We start from the raw sequence: 13,208 nt of genomic DNA, 5'->3' as shown, positions 1-13,208 counted from the left end.
AACAAATCCTGCTGTGACCTGAGAGTCAATCATTATGTCTTTCATTATGGACCCCCAATGAGAGTTGACAAAGTCTGGCAAATTAAGCGTCCCCACCCTCCATTAAGGCTGAGCATGGCATCTCCTCACAGGGAATGGGCTCCAAAAGTTTGCTCATACAACAGAGATAGATCCTGTTGGGAGAATTGCAGTATTGAGTGGTGTTTGGGCAGGGGTTGGAGGGGACTGGTGGAGGGCAGGGGAGGAGGGGAGGGAGAGGTAGCTGGGATTGACATGTGAAGCAAGCTTGTTTCTAATGGAAATAAAAAATGTCTTTCACGCTACACGAAGGCTAAAGTGATGAACAAAGAATGCTTTGCCTAACTTTGCGGTATTGTCAAGTTCTGAAGATCCCAAATCCTAATGTTCTCTTATAGACTAGGATTTTAACAAATGAATTTTGGGAACCATACCAAGACATAAGTAAATTTAATCAGTATAAAATATTATTTTGTAATTCAGGGTAGATCCTTTTGAGCAAATTGTTCAGGAAAATAATCTCTTTAAGTATTTTTCCCTTGCCCTTTTAGCTAGAAGTGAGGCTATGTCACCTGGAGTTCTATGAGGCACAATAGCAATGTTTCGCAGAAAAAAAAGAAGTTATGGAGGTTTGGGAGATAGCTCAGTTGGTAAAAATGAAGAACAGAGTTTGTGTTGTAGCATCTATACAGAGAAGTCATCCATAACAGCACTTATATTCCCCGTGCAGAGGAAGCAGACAGGTAGATCTTAGACACTATGCTGGCCATGAATTTAGAAACATCATCTATAATTGAGATTAAATTATGGTTTGAGATAATTGATTTGATGCTCTTTCCTTGTTTTTAAATTAATTACTCAATGATAAATAGCAGATACAGCTCTTTTTTCTTGTTCCCAGATTACTACTCTACTTTCTTATATTTCAGTTACTTTTAAAAACAACATTCATGTCATTATAAGTTGGAAGAGAGATCTGGCACTAGTGATATCTTCACAGATTTGCAAGAATGACACCAACTGGCATTAAGGCTACCTTAAATGCCCTCCACTGATAATGAGATTGATGACTACCTTATATGCCATCCTAGAACCCTCATCCAGTGGCTGACAGAAGCAGAGGCAGACACCCACAGCTAAAAACCAAACTGAAATCCTGGAACCCAGTTGCAAAGAGGAGTGATGAGCAAAGGAATTAAGACCAGGCTGGTGAAACCCACAGAGGCAGCTGATCTAAACAAGCGGGAACACATTGACCACAGACTGATGACTAAGAGGTCAGCATGGGACTGATCCAGACACCCCCCCACCCTGAACCTGGGTGTCAGAGAAGGGGCCTCAGTAATCTATGGGACTTGGAGAGTAGATCAGTATTTATTCCTGGCATACAAATAGAGTTTGGGAATCCATTCCACATGAAGTGATGGTGTCTCAGCCTGGACATGTGGGAGAGGACCTAGGCCCTGCCCAGGATGATATGACAGACTCTGGAAAACCTTCATGGAAACCCTTATCCTCCCTGGGGTGTGGAGGGGGAATGGAGTGGGGTTGGAGGGTTGGAAGGATTTAGGGGTCTTGGGAGGAGGGCAGGGAGAGGGAACTGAGAGTAGCATGTACAAAAAGTTAAATAAAAAGAACCTGCCAAGAAAAACAGGGAAATGATGGAGACATGGGAGGGGAAGGGGGCTGCTTGCTCTGAAGCTGGGTTTAAAATAAGGATCCCACAGGGATGATCCCAACTAAGAATCTAAGCAATAGTGGAGAGGCTACCATAAATGCCCTTCCCCTATGTACCATGAGATTGATGACTACCTTATATACCATCCTAGAGCCTTCATCTAGCAGCTGATGGAAACAGAAGCAGACACCCACAGCTAAACACTGAGCCAAACTCCTAGAATCCAGTTTAGAGAGGGAGGATTGATGAACAAAGGGATCAAGACCATGCTGGGGAAACCCACAGAAACAGCTGACCTGAGCAAGTAGGAGCACATGGAGCCCAGTCTGACAACTGGGAAATCAATATAGGACCAAACCAGGCCCTCTGAATGTGTCAGCTAGAAGGACTGGGCAGTCTATAGGGCCTCTGGCAGTGGAATCAGTATTTATCCCTAGTGCATGGATAGACTTTGGGAGCCCATTCCCTAAGCAGGAATACTCTCTTAGCCTAAATACATGGGGGAGAGCCTAGGCCCTGCACCAAATGACTTGACAAATTTTGATGATCCCTCATGGAAGGCCTCACTCTCCCTGGGGAGTGGGTCAGGGATGTGATTGGGGAGGTCAGTGAGGGCAGGGGAGAATGAAAGGGAGAGGGAACTGAGATTGATATGTAAAATAAGATTGTTTCTAATTTAAATGAAATTTATTTAAAAAATTAAAAAAACATTATCCATATATGTTTATATGAGTTCATATGTGTGTGTATGTGAGTGTGTGTGCGTGTGTATGTGTGTAATATTTTGCCATATGTATCTCTGTATACCACATGCATGCATAAACCAGAGAGTATCAGTTATCTTAGACTTGAGATACAGATGATAAAAGCAGCCAAAGAGTTCTTGGAATTCAATTGGTTTCAGGGTAACTTAATAGTCAAGAAACATGTCATATTTTCATTCTTTCTTAAAAATGAATATCTCAGAATTTGCTTTCACAATTAGCTGCAATAATCCATAATTCCTTCCCAATGATAAAGGTTATATCCTTACCTACTTAAGTCGTCTTTGAGCTAGTAAAACCAGGAGCATGTGAGGGAGCATAGAAACAATTCATAATTGTGGTTGCCTTGAAAATATAAAGTCCTGGACCATGGAGCTCTCCAGAGGTCACTGAATGGTGCCATCAGTGTGGAGCACAGGAACACATGATGTATCTTGAGCAACATAACTACAGCCATCATGTCTTTTTCATACACGTAAGTGAGGGGAACTGGCTTCCTGTACCATACATGGCTTATCTGCCATTGTCTGCAAGCTAGTATTAATCAATAGTATTAGAAGAAGAGAGGAAATCCCAGTGATTTTTTTTAAAACCTGACATAGTTTCATGAGTACATGAACTATACAGGGCAAAATTGCCTCAATTAAGACAAAAAATCAATATATCCCACAGAAGGTAAAATACTAAATATTTTTCAAGATAACATACATGTTCAACTTTTATAGAAGGAAAATATGCTGTGATAATTCAAGTAAAAGTGCTCTTTTACTGAATTTTTGTAGATAATAGTAGGTACGAGACATTGAAATCAGGTCTTGCATATAAGTGATAATTCTGGGCACCCATCCCAACCCTAATGTAAAATTATCCAACTTTATGGTCTCTTCACTCTTCCCTCACTTGCCACTAATAAGTAAATTGGCTCTTGGGCTTGGCCATAATACAAAAATGTCATAGAGATCCCAGAATGGTGGCAATTTTCAGACTAATAACTAAAATGAGGAAAATAACAGGACCCTTTTGGATAATTCAAAAAATATGCTTTCGCACATAAGACCTCAGAGAAGTCTAACATCTGAGGAAATTAAAGTAGTGGATCTCCCCCAGCAATAAAAGGAAGGATTTTATTTCACTTAATGCCTCTCCCAGATGATCAATTTTCTACCACAATGAAAGATGTAAGAAGTTCCAAAATTTTGACTCCTCTTAAAAATGCCCACATTCCTGAAATCTTTCATTCTGTGATGTCTACGTGAGACTTTTGCTGAGCCAATGGCCAGACATGGTCTCCGTGTTACTTTCTTTGGAAAATAACCATCAAATCTTTATTTAAAATGTAAATAGTCACTTGTTGGATAAGTAGGTATCTTCTTCATGTAACTGCATAACCAATCAAAATTTGCCAATTACATGCTTCTGTGCCTGTCCACACATACATAGCAAGGTTTGTCACAAAGCTCAATGACCTGCACGTGTGTTCTCTTCCTGAAAGGACACATTGTCCTTGCATGTATCTATTAACTGGCTGAAAGTAAGGGCCACTATGGAGGAAGTGGAGGGGCAGGGCTCTAGTGTTTTATGAAGAAAATGATAATAAATCATTCATTGCCATTATAGGTGACATGGCAAGGAAATCCTATTCATTTCATTTTACCTTGCAGCTTGTCTGGAGCATTTTTTCAAATATTAAAGCACAAATAATAAATTCTGCTCATATTCGACCCAAAACTTTCACAGAGTTGTAAACGTGACATTAGATCTCAGTTACTCATATAAAACTTTTTCAAGTTCTCTATGGAAAGTCTGGGTCACTCCCTTACAACACATCAAAAGCACCCTGTGAAGCCATGAAGGTTTTCCACGTTACTGAAGCTGGGTTACTTCTAGACTTCTTGATGTTTTACTGGACTGATATGTTCTACTTGTGAATATCTTATAATTGGGATCTTAAAAGTAATGTTTATATTTTTAATAAAAAGAAACAAGAACCAACTATATTTTATTTTCATTTTTGTATCCAAATTATATATAAGCAAGGCAATAAGCATGACATCTAAGTATATATTCCATAATATTATGAGGATTTTAGGCCCAGACAGTGGGTATCAACAAGATAGTGGGGCACTGATGATATACAAGAGTAAGAAAAATAGCTAGCAAAGAGGTAAGAGAAGGAAATGTGATTAAAAAACATCAAAAAAGAACAATAAGAAAACTCTCACTCACTCACACACACACACACACACACAAATACACACATACAGGGAACTTCAAAAGAAGTATCTTGGATTTAGAAGAGATAAAACTGGGTTTGAGAATCACCAGCCTGAGGGAGACACGTACAACAGTCACTTTCATGAGTAAACATAAAATAATAAGTGCAACATAGACCAGAAATAATAAGAACCCAGGGAACGATCACTGAAAACCGGTTGTGTTGAGCTCTCAACTGATCTGGGATATAGCAAAACAGGGAGGTAAAATAGTGATAGCAAATGAGAAGGGACCCATTCAACAAATAAACAGAAAATATATACTTTAAGGGGTAATGAATAAATCATCAATACATGCGATGCCATCCTCATAGTTTATGATCTTCCAACACTAGCTTGGAAGATTGAAGATGGTGAAATCTCACTTAAAGATTTCATCGTTTGTTTTTTAACTCTTAATATTACTACCAAGGTACAGTAGCTGGGTAACCAATATCATGACAGTAAACATAGAATCATAAACAAGAAACAGAACAAATCACTTAGGTACCTGTCCCGCTGACCACTCCCATTTGGGCGTGGTCACAGGTATGTAGTAGGCATGGGAGATAAAGAACGTGCGCAGGGGAAGGGGGGTATATGTACTCTCTCTTGGGGTTCCAGTCGAGTCTTGAAGACCAGTGGAGCTCAGGTTCTCGGCTTCTCGTGTAACTACTTCCTAAATAAATATCATATGACAAGTATGAATCGCACACTGAATGAGGATAACGTTGACTATTTATTGTGGGAAGGCATTTACAAGAGAAACCGGCAACCCAGGTTGGTCTCAGCGGCTTCAGAGACCTGACCAGAACCCCGAAAAGAGAGCAAGCATCTCCTCCGCACAGCCCTTTATTTCCCATGTCCATATGCACCTGTAGTCATGCCCAAAGTGGGCATGGTCAGTTGCACAGGTATCTAAGATCTCTCCCTACAGTGTTGGAAAGAAATTGAGTGGGAAGTGAAATTTAAGGCTAGGTAATCCAAAATGTCTCTAAGACTCAGGGCACATGAGAAGCAAGGGGACATGTAAGGAAACCATATTTATTTGGTGTTGGGCACCAGGCTGGTATGTAGGCAAGGAAGACTCTCCTAAGATTTAGAGACCAGACACCACAGCATCAACAAGACAGTATTTGTTGAGCTGCAAGGTATTAATAAAACTGTACTAGAGTCATGGAGAAAAGAGTGAGTAGTGCACATAGTTATTCCTCTAAAATTGTTTCAAAAAGAAGAAACATCTAAGCAAAAGTAAAAGCAGAAGTATACATAAAGATATGTACTTCCCTGTTATTGAAAGTTTTTGCTTTCCTTAAGTAATTTAACAAAGAAAGCATATTGTGTTTAAACACATTAAAGAGACAGCCCTATTCAAGCCTCATCTCTTGGATGGAGGTATAGACAGGGGGAAAGATTGGGTAAAGACAAAGGAGCAAAGATTTACGTGCATAGAGTTAAACCACTTGTGTACAGAGCACGACTTCAGCTTCAGTAAACATGGCATGCCGGGGAAGTTATATGACTTTTCTGATTCCCAAAGAATTAAATGTTATGCTGATCTTCAGTTTTTCCCCAGGTTGACAAGGACACGGGATGTGCTGCATCATCATCACTTCAGACTGTTGACACCATAGCGTTGCCCGTGATCCATAAAAAGCCATCACTGTAGTATATCAAAGCATAACAGTTTGTGTTCAACAGCAGACAGTTTAAACACTCTCAAAGTGTCTCTTAAATAAGCTAGATCATGGGATAGTTAAAGCTCTGTCTACACACAAATGCACACTACTGAAAAGGTGAGCAATAGGAATACTCAGATTTCATTGTTTAGAGGTTAAAACTCCTTGAGGATACTAGGTCAGGGTTTTGTTTCTCTAAACATATACAACACATATCAAACTTAAGAATGATACTGACAAGTAAGATATTTTGGTGGGAGTAATTTGGCATCTGCATGAACTGGAACATGCTTAACTAGATTGTAGCTATGATCCTAGATCCTTTTCCAGGACTCAGCTGTCCATGCTGAGCGATTATAGTGAAACCTCACCAAGAACATCAAATCTTCCCCCAAACTGATCAATTGAAATGCCTGCATCTTCTTTGAAATGACATTCACCTCTATGATATTAAACATGTTCTCAAAGTAGACTGTTTCAACACGCTGAGTTACATCTCCCCGATTTTGCTTTCCAGTCCAGGAATAAACATTCATTACTATACTGCATTGATTCATTAATACATAAAGCTCATTACTCATATTGCAAATCATTTGTTGTTTGCCTAATCTATTCTTTCTCTACTATTGTCTCAGTTTATTGCAAATGTATTAAACCTAGCCTGATTAATTTTAAGTAAGTATAGCATAGTCTTATCAAAACTTTATAGATAGTAAAGTCATGTTTTCTAAAGCTGCATATTTTTTAGGATTTGGTTATTTTTATTTTATGTGTATGGGTATTTTGCCTGTGTGTATGTTTGTGTACCACATTCATGCAGTGCCTGTGAAAACCAGAGGAGATCACTGGATCTCCTAGAATTGAATTTCCAGATGGTTATCAATCACCATGTGGGTACTGGACATCCAACCCAGTTTCTCTGCAAGAGCAATAGTGCTCATCACTGCTGAGTCTTATCTCTCACCCCAATGTTGCTTTCTTTTAATGTAGAATGTAATCTTTTACCTTTAGTATTTGTTGCCAGTTACATGCATTTTAATAAATTTCAGAATATGTATAAATGCATGTATATGTTATATATTTATATTTATGTATAAACATATACATACTTATATATATATAAACTAGTTAGAAAAAGGCAACTAATAATAACTTAAAACGTAAAGTGTGTTAGTTTTTGTTTTCAATTTCAAAACAATATAAAGCAGGAAGGGTCTTCTGGTGTCACAGGCTATGCACACTGTGCCTATTGCTTCTGGGCACCTGGTGAAGCAGGAGAAAACAGCAGGCAGAATGTGGCAGAATGAAGTGCCTCACTTTGTGAAGAAGAATGGTTACAGAGTAAGAATTAAGTAGTGAGAATAAGGAGAGCATGGAACAAGGCAAACACCCAGGTGAATGCGCACGGAGACTCACTCCTTTCTATTCTGTCCTATGTCCTGTAAGTTTCACCACTCCCCAGTGATGCCCTCAGCTGTCATACAAGCCTGTATAGTGTTATTTCATATCCAAACCACACAAATTGATAACATTCAAGTCAAAAGTAAGGCTTTATAATGTGGTATCATATTTTAGACAAAGAGTAATACGTAGAATTACTTATGCTCTTGTTAAAACAGAATTTGAAAATAAGAAAATCTTTGAATCCTTCAAGAAAGAAAATGCCTGGTGTTATCGACACAAGAAAAATATTTTAATTTTATGTTAGTGTGTATTTTCTGAGTAAAGATAACGGCATTTTTTGTTGTTATAGGTTGTGACTTGAGCACATTCACTCTTTATTACCCACTGCTACCACAACTGCCCTACCCTGCCTGCATATTTCCATTAGTCTCATTTTATCTTTGTGTCAAAATCTGGTACACAAATACTTTTCACAGATGACATTATCTTAGAACTCTAGCTTGTATATAAATAAGTTCTACAGATTCTTCTAATTTTATTTATCATGTGTGTGTGTCTGTGTGTGTGTGTGTGTGTCTGTGTGAGTCTGTGTGTGTCTATGTGTGTCTGTATGGACGTGTATGCTGTATTCACAGGAGAACAACTTTTGACAGTGACCTCTGTCCCAGGATGGATTATCAGGTTTGTGTATCCACACTTACCCATTGATCCGTCTCAACAGACTGAGATTTTAAACTATTTGTGTGGTTTGCCATAACACAAGTTTCATTGGCTTTTACAAATATGTAATAATCAATCTGTCCTGCCCCCCAGATATTGTCAAGTGTTTATATATTTATTGATTGATTGATAGAGGGTTTTTTGCTTTGTAGCTCAGTCTGTCTTAAAATGAGGTTCTAGTTTTTTTAAACAGAGAAATAAATGATTCTTACTATGTAAAAGGAGAGTATTGAACTCCTTTGACTATTCCATCCGCAAACTAGCTTTGAACTTAATTACTGGTAAAATGAAACTATCTCCCTAAAATATCATATATTAAATTTTAAGGATGATACATAAATCAGTCTGGAAAGACATAACATAATCTTCGTGGATGGCATAATTTATGCCAAAGTTTATAAGACTCAAATGAAGGGAATATAGATTCCTGAAGCCTGAGTCAGCTTCTACAACAGGATTTTTCTAGTGCTTAGGTATGTAATGAAATTCAGACAAACAAAACACACAAATTATCAGATCCCTACCTTTCATTGCCTCATTGTATATCTAAAAATGCTATTTTTGTTTATTAAACTTTTACATGTCATTCTATCTAGTTAGTGGGACTCATGATTTCTTTTTTCTTTTTTTTTTTTTTTTTTGGTTTTTACAAGACAGGGTTTCAGCCCGGCCTTGAACTCACAGAGATCCTCCTGCCTCTGCCTCCCGAGTGCTGGGATTAAAGGCGTGCGCCACCACCGCCGGGCGACTCATGACTTCTTTAACACACATAAATTTCATTATTGAATGTTATCTGTGGGGTTTTAGCTATGAAACATCAAAGGAATTTTGATTCTATTAAAATTGAAACCTAAATAGATCATTAAAATTAGGAAATAAAGATAGAAAAATGAACCTTTATGGTGACTGTGAAAGCATTGTGTTCACAGGGTAGCTTATGAATAGTAATGGTTAAGTGTTCTAATGAGTCTGTCAATAATCATAATAAACATTGACAATAGAATGCATCAACAATGAATAATGAATTCTGACTATGTTCTCATTCATTGAGACTTTGAGGGCATTGCACAGCTTTTGGCCATTATATGAATACATACATTTGCTATTACCCAAATTTGTATAATGCTTACAAGGAAAAACAAAAGTAAAAATAAATAAATAAGTAACAGTGATGCTTGAGTGTAAATTTTTCCTCTTTGGCATCATGTTATCAAATATTCAAAAGGCAAATTGCATATTGCATTCTCACAAAACTGCTCATATGATTATGCAGAAAGAGGGCTCTCAATTGAATGAAATTCACAAAAATATGTTCTAAAGTTAAAAATAACTTAAGAAATCAAAGATTGTACCTGTCACCAAGCAAGCCGTGACTCATTTTTACAAAGACTATATCTCACACACTTTCTCAGCTTTACAGGTGTCTTGGTGCTGTCAGAAGAGCTCAGCAGGTATTAACTTCCTGCTGGAGATTTGATCATTTCTCCACCCATATGTATCTTTTTATAGCAAGGGGAGAAAAGCTTCACGGGATGCAAAAGCTCTTAAGGAAAATATCTATTCACATATTGAACATTTTTCAAAGGTTTGCACATGTAAATCTATAAAGCAATTCTATATATGTGGAGCTGATGAGTGCCAGAAAATAACTAAAATGGATTCAGAAATAAGAGGAAACTGCACTTTGTATATCTGACCTTGAATGCCAGCGTTTCTAGAAGAACACAAAACAGCTCTCACACAAGGAAGATAATTTTTCAGTCTTCCAAATAACCAGTCTTATTTAGTTCAGATCAACAGAAGGTTGAAGTTTTAATATGCAATGCCAGTATTTTATACTCTTTTCTAAAATCAAATAAGCACAATTCTTATGCTCTTATTAGGAGCTTCAGGGAGATAATATAAAGTTCTATAAACATGAAATAATGAATTTCTCCATTGTATTAAGTCCATGAATAGCAACAAAGTCCTCCTTCAATCCAGTTCCCATAGATTCCATGTAATCTCAGGAGCAGACAGCAGAGCCAAGCAGTCTGTGCAGCAGTGGCCATGCCTGAACTGACAACTCTTCCTCCTGACTCTTCACAAAGCAATTTGTGAATAACAAAAATCCTTTTACGAAACAAACTCTTTCCTTTCCTGACACAACTTTATACTTCCTAAAATCAATCTACATCTGGTTAAAGAGCCAGTGTACAAATGAAAGCTGAGTTCTAGGCTAAAGAGAATGACATTCTGGAATAGAGGAGGAACCGGTCTCCCTTGAGCTATATGCATAGCTGTGTACCCTGGTAGACTCTCTAAACAAGCTCTCAAGCAATGAACAAGCACTATGTTTTTTCTTAGTCAGTGAAGACGCAGAAGCCTCACTTCTTTCCTAACATTCAAGACACATATTTTGTCATGGAGCATCAAAATCCATACTTTCCAAATTTTTCCACAAAAAGGACAATACATACTCTCAAATTTAGTAAACTGTGCAAACTCTATTGCAGCTTCTCTGCTCCTTCAGCATTAAGGTTTTCATGAACAAAACTTGGACACATTAAGTCTGACTGAGTTCCAATTTAATGTTACTGATATTGAATCTTTAAAAGCATGTATTTTTCACATGCCACAAAATAATATTTATTTCTCAGGAGTTTATGAAAGATGGAAAGCACCATACAAAGCTCTCATACATATGACCCTGATACAGATGATGAAAACATCAAACTAACATGCTTTAACAGGGACTCTTGACTCTCCTGTGTTTCCAAAAAGAAGTAAAAAAATCAATTGACACTTCAATACCCAAGACTATGTTTATTGTGGTACTCTAACTTTTCTTAATCTGTTTTTCTTTTCCTTGTGTGCCTTAAACCTAATCCTTTCAAGATGGACCTTTTGGGTCCTCCCATTTTAGTCAGGTGACCTTCCCCCCTTGGCTGACTCTGCTTCCAATCTTGGTACAGTCACTCTGTTTTCGCACAACCTAAAACAGTCTTCTCATAGCAGAATTAAGATTGTCTCCTGATTATTTGTTGAAATGTGCTCATGACTCCTCATCTCACAGAAGAAAAGAACCCTGAAGTCTATACCAGATCTTAAGTCTTCGTCTTAGTTTTCTGCTACATCACTGTTCACCATTTCTACCACGCCAGGCAAATCTAGCTCCTGTTGTTTGCGGAACACTTAAGAATCATTCTCACCCTGGCAGCAGTTGAATTTACTCTTCACTTAGAACAATTGTCTCCCAAGACAATTGCTGAATTCTTAATTTCCTTATCTTGACCTTTTCTTCTAATATACACACTCAAGTACTACAGGTGTGTGTGTATGTGTGTGTGTGTGTGTGTGTGTGTCCTTTTGTACCTCCTTTTGTTAAACCATAACCTAAATGAATAAGCAAATGAATTATGAAGTGGATGAAAGTCCATACTAACTGCCAAAATGAATTAGGAAATAATGAAATTGATATCTGACCAACAGTGCATATTGTTTTGAGAAAAATTCCTTCCCTGCTCTATTGTGACATCCAATAAAAAATGATTAAATAATTTTTAAACACACAGGTTGTAGGTAAGTCACACTTTTCTTTGAATAGCCACTTTTGCTCCAGGTACCTAGTCATTTTTGTGAGTCACTTAAGGATCTGAGAACTGAAGGTTACAATTATGAAACAGAGGTGCTTAATCACTTGAGAAATTATAGAGGACTGAATACAAACTCTCACGCATAATGTCTGACAATTTGGTCAGAATAAAAGGTAAGTATTAATGTCTTAGAAATTCTACTTAGTTTATCTATTTTACATTCACCTGAATGTGGACCAAACATAAAAAAATAGGAAATTTCAAAAATCCAACCTAAAGAAAACTGATTAGTTTAAATAAACGATAAGCAAGGAAATTATAGGATTATAGAATTCAACCAAAGGGATGAATACTAGTGACTATAATAATGCATAAATATTCATTATATATAATATTAAGTACCAATATTCAGATATTTATTCTGTAATACATATTGATACCAATGTTCAGGCATTTGTTTCACAGTTACATATTTCTCCCAATATTCCAAGAGTATGCTAAGTATTTTGTGTCACCAGTGGAAACACCAAAAAATTGACTTTTTAAATTTTTATTGGTGTATTATGGATGAAACAAAATAAAAACTGAGAAAATCATCATAATTTTATGGAGGTCCATGTCTTTGATCTTAGCATTGGGAAGGCTGCAACAGAAGCCTCATGAGTTTAAAACTCCAGAGCAGAATACTGACTCAAAAAGCAAGTCCATTATAAAATTATAGTCAAATTAGTTGACACATAAGATGAAATGATAGTATTAATGTGGTAAACTTCAGGCCTTGATACCTGTGCACACGTCAAGCATTTCTCAATTGGTTATGATGAAATAATTGAAATTTTTCATTATAGCTTATTGTAATATACAATGAATATTTATATCTGGTCACTCTTTTTTATAGTAGCACATCAGAACTTTCTTTTCTATGTAATTTTTACTTTGAGACTGTAAATAAGTTTCCTTTTTGCTTCCTTCCCATCAGAGTCCCCCATGCCTGTCATGACCACCATGCTCTCAGGTTCTACAAGAATAATATTTTTGCATCCATAAATGGGTGAGATCATTGTCATATTCCTCTCTGTGCCTTGTTTATTTTACTTAGTATGATAATTTATAGTTCC

This window comes from Mesocricetus auratus, unplaced genomic scaffold, assembly GCF_017639785.1.
Source record: "Mesocricetus auratus isolate SY011 unplaced genomic scaffold, BCM_Maur_2.0 Super-Scaffold_6731, whole genome shotgun sequence".
Lineage (NCBI taxonomy): Eukaryota > Metazoa > Chordata > Mammalia > Rodentia > Cricetidae > Mesocricetus > Mesocricetus auratus.
Note: the sequence above shows the minus strand (reverse complement) of the source record.